Below are 5,068 nucleotides of genomic sequence, written 5' to 3' on the forward strand. Positions count from 1 at the left end.
GGGGTGATCCCATCATTACTATTAGTGTGCTGCTGTAGTAGCACTACTACAATAGCAGCACACAGACAGCGATGATCGGATTGCAGGCGTGCCATGCGGGGGGGGGGGGAATAAGGGGGTGTGCATGCCTATGCTGGCAGCCCCCATAGCAGACAACCTACTGGAAACCCCGCACAGAGAACAAAACTGGGACACCCACTGTGCCAACACTGTCAGCACCACTGCACTGAGGACACCGTTGGGACACTCGCACTGCCGATACTGCCTGCACCCTCACACTGCAACACCGTGGGCACCCCACTGGCATTGAGGACAACGCGACATTCCCTGCCACAATAAGTGCACCATTGCTGTATCTGACCTGCACTATATCTCGCACTGTATCCGACACGCGCTGTATCTGACCTTGCACTCTAGCCAGCCTACACTGTATCCGACCCACACTGTAAACTGCACTGCATCCGAACTACACTCTATTCCACAGTGTATTCGACGCGCACTCTATTCAACCTGCACTGTAACCTACACTGTATCCAACCCACACTCTGACCTGCACTGTATCCAACCCAAACTGTATCCCATACTGTAACCTGCATTATATACAATCCGCACTCTGACCTGCACTGTATCCAACCCACACTTTAACCTGCATTGTATCTGATCCACACAGTATCCAATCCACACTGTGTCCAATCCGCTCTGTATCCATCTTACCCACTGGCGTATTTATAATGGGTGCAGTGTGTGCACTGAACATGGGCCCCCGGGGTCTGTGGGGGGGGGGGGGAGGCACACCACACACCTATTCTTTTTCACACCATCCGGAGTCCCATGGCGCTGCAGCAGCAGTGCAAAAATCACTTGGAAAATAGTGCAGCACCATTTTCCTGGTGTTTTGCACATGTGCAGTAGAAAAATCACTTGGAAAATGGCTGCCACACCATTTTCCTGGTGATCTGCGCTTACATTGTAGACTCTGGCGGACCGGTAGGGTCCCCTAGGTACCCTAGTGCTCAGAGCTAAGTGCTGCTGCTGGCTAGAGAGGAGGGGGCCTAGATGGAGTCCACACTCGGGTCTCCTTCTCTCTAGAATCGCCTCTTATCTGCCCTTTATCTGACAAACACTGTAACCAGAATTGTATCTAACCTGCTCTGCATCCAACCTGCACTGTTGGAATTTATAGTGTACAGAGATAAGCATATTAGGGATCAGTATGAGATACCACCGTATGGTATCCCGGCGTGCAAAATACTGATGCTGGAATCCTGGACTTTAAAATACTGACAGGGGTTAGTTAAGGGTGTTCTACCCTCCCTCTACCCCCTTAACCCTAACCCAAACCTCCGCCCTTTGTGCCTAACCATAACCACCCCCTGGACGTGTCGAAACACCCCATCCCGCTGCCTAAACTTAATCATCCCACATCATACCCTAACCCTGAGGGCTGTAACACACTAGCGGGTTTTCCCCGGATGGCACAAAGCCGGACAAAGTCTGTCCGACGTTTTGCCATCCGGCAGGGTCTTTCACACACACCGGCTTTGAGCCGTGCGTAATGTGACCCAGATTGTTCTTGTGAAAAGGAAAAAAAGTTAAAGAAAACAATTAAGCGCATTGTGAAATTCGACTTCAGCAAAGAAAATTTCACGGATCCGTAGGTGTTACCACCAGCCGACTGTCTGATCTCAGCGTGGATGCTGGAAGCGGTCTGTCAGGACCAACAAGATTACATCAGAAACCAGAGGAAGATGTCAAAGCTGCTAAAACCTGGGAGAGCCCTTATTGCAATTGTAAACTAACAGGCCCTACACACTGGTTGACATAAACGAACGAGATACCGTTCATATCTTTGAGTGTGGATGCTCCAGCGATGAAAGATGAGCGGCACCGCTAGTCCCCCGTCGGCTGTACATGCAGGCCAATATGGAGATCTCGTCCATATTTGCATGCAGTTCAATGAAGCCGGATGATGGGGGGAGTGAAGAAACTTCACTCCCCCCGTCACTGCCCCTCCACCGCCGGGTCGCCTGTCGGCCGTATCCGCCATCGGGCAGCTCGGCGGCGGATCGGCCAATGTGTAGGGCCCTTTAGAGTGCACATATTACATTGCTGGTAATGATAGGCTACATGTACTTATTATTGATGAAAGCTTTGTAAAAAAATGCCCTCACTGATGAAGGATTTGTAATTGGTTCTTGTGAGAAATTAGACAGAAAAGTAAAAAGTGATCTCATAGATCATAAGCAAGTGATATTCCTCATTGCTGTCAAAGGGAATATGCAGGATGACTGAGGAGTGGCCATAGGCTGGATGATTCATTAAAAAGCCTCTTAATAACTACTAATCTACCTTTAGTTATTCTTACCTTCTGTAGCCCTCAGCCATTTCTAAATCTACACACTGCAAGACTTTATCATGTGAAATAAAGTTTATATAAAAGTAAAGTAAGTCTTAGTGTAAAACGATAATTAGTTTCCACCCATCTTTCTATCTATCTATCTATCTATCTATCTATCTATCTATCTAGGAATACCGGATAGGGGTATAAGCGACCTGAGGTGTTTGTATGTGACCAAGTGTAATAAATATATAAAAGATATATAAAAATATATAATGTCAATTTATTTCACAACATTAGGAATAAATACCCCTATCCGGTATTCCTATTTTCTTTTTTGCGGCAACTTACCATTGCCGTTTTCTTAGGGGTCAGCTGGGAGTGTTTTTTTAAGAATTGGGAATTTGTGGTATCACAAGTGGCGCGGCATTCTCTTGCAATTACATATATATATATATATATATATATATATATATATATATATATATATATGGATACCAGATAGGGGTTCTAAGCGACCTAAGGTGTTTCTATATGACCAAATAAATTATGTCAATATATTAAATATATATATATAAAAATAGTTTATAAAAAAGTTAGTTTATAAAAAAAAAATATATTTTTTATTCTTGTTTCACAACACTATAGAGTATAATAAAAAATACAAAATACAGTACCAATAAGTATAATACAATAAAAATTCAGTTTCTCTAGGAGATGACTGTTTTAAAAAAGGGGAATTTGATATGAGAAAGCAATCTCAAATAAAGTGCAAATAGTCTGTGCAAAATAAGAGAATATTTTTTTTAAAAAGTCTTAACTGATGTAGCAGGAGGTCTCTGGGTAAATGCCCAACGCGTTTCGCCTCTTGGACTTCTTCATGGGGTAAGTGACATGATATCTCAGGGCTCCTATATATACCCCCTTAATTGGGATTTAAGTGATGACATCATTTCCTGTCTATGCTAATTGATAGACCTAATCTTGCTGGAGCAGGAGTATAATTATTCTTATTAGCCACAATTGTTACATGTGGCCCACAGTAAGCAGTACAATTTGATTCTTAATAGAGTTTGAATATCTAAACGAGAGAGCACGGAGAAGTGCGGTACTTCCGCCACACTTCCGGTATCTCCAACAGTTCAAATGCGCATGTGCGCCGTCTTTTCAGGGTTCCCCGCTTCCGGTTTCACCTCTGTACCGCCGTGGTGACGTCCTCGCGAGCCGTGGCCGTCTTCCTCTGGTTGGTCAATTGCGGCACGCGGTCCCTCTCCACCGGAACTGGTGTGCTGTGGAACGCGCCGGTGGAACGCATCTCATGTCCGGAGTCACGGCTTCCTCTGTTGCTGTGGTAACGTTCACTCATAGTGATGTTCTTTTGCCCGGAACTGGTGTATTGTGGAACGCACCAGTGGAACGCATCACATGTCCCGGAGTCACGGCTTCCTCTGTTGTCATGGTGACGTTCTTTCATGGAGATGTTTCTTTGCCCGGACGTAATCGCCAGAATTGTATAAATAAACAAAAACATGTTTAAGAATGTGTTTAAGATGTGTATATATTATCACGTTTTTAGGAAGGGTGTTGGTTCTTAAAATCATATATCTGGACACATATATACCATATATATTATATATTACAAGTAGACAAATGTGAAGATAAATAGTATAAGTTATATGTGCACTTCTATGTATACATATATGTATATATAATCATATTTAGGTGGTGGAAGAGGGGGGATAGACGCTCTTAGATGATTCTTATTTTTTACCTATAAAACTCAGTGCTGTATTGACCATTAATTGAAAGTGCAAGTGAGTTAGGAAATGGTGATATATTTCCTAAAGTGCTACTACCTTAATATTAAAATTATTATATATATATTTAAGAAATTATAAAAAGAGTTGGATAGGTCTTAAAGTGCATGCATTATTTGAGTTTGACCATATTGTGACCATACGTATATATATTTAGAGTATAAATTATAAAAATAATAAAAATTATTATATTTCAAAGGCTTATACCTTTGACGAGTGATCATGTGATCTGTGGATATCTGTCTCAATTGGACAATCTAAAAGTTGCCTTTACTTTCAGTACAGTACCTAATATTCCCAGTGGGTCGCCCCTTCTGGTACTAATTAGGCCCAACACTGCTTCGCTTCCAAGTTCGGATGAGATTGGGCCTTTCCATTCATCCACTCGGCTTAAATGAGAACTATGAAATCGCTCCTTTCTTGTGAGGTTTTGTTGAATATCCATTATTCATCCTGCACTCCCCGTCATTTCACATGTTTGTTAATTATGCACTATAGCACTAATAAAATCACTAATAAAAATAATATCTTGTGGGCAGTCTTTGTTGCATACGAAAGTAATACAGTCAAACCACACTGGAAAGGCCCAATCTCATCCGAACTTGGAAGCGAAGCAGTGTTGGGCCTAATTAGTACCAGAAGGGGCGACCCACTGGGAATATTAGGTACTGTACTGAAAGTAAAGGCAACTTTTAGATTGTCCAATTGAGACAGATATCCACAGATCACATGATCACTCGTCAAAGGTATAAGCCTTTGAAATATAATAATTTTTATTATTTTTATAATTTATACTCTAAATATATATACGTATGGTCACAATATGGTCAAACTCAAATAATGCATGCACTTTAAGACCTATCCAACTCTTTTTATAATTTCTTAAATATATATATAATAATTTTAATATTAA

The 5,068-nt window shown here is 41.9% G+C and overlaps 1 pseudogene; it reads left to right on the plus strand.

Annotated features, from left to right (window-relative positions):
* The first annotated feature begins 4,713 nt into the window (after window positions 1–4,713).
* Window positions 4,714–4,832, plus strand: LOC134967105 (5S ribosomal RNA; annotated as a pseudogene).
* The last annotated feature ends 236 nt before the right edge of the window (window positions 4,833–5,068 follow it).

This window comes from Pseudophryne corroboree, chromosome 10 (genome assembly GCF_028390025.1).
Source record: "Pseudophryne corroboree isolate aPseCor3 chromosome 10, aPseCor3.hap2, whole genome shotgun sequence".
In the NCBI taxonomy this organism is placed as follows: Eukaryota; Metazoa; Chordata; class Amphibia; order Anura; family Myobatrachidae; genus Pseudophryne; species Pseudophryne corroboree.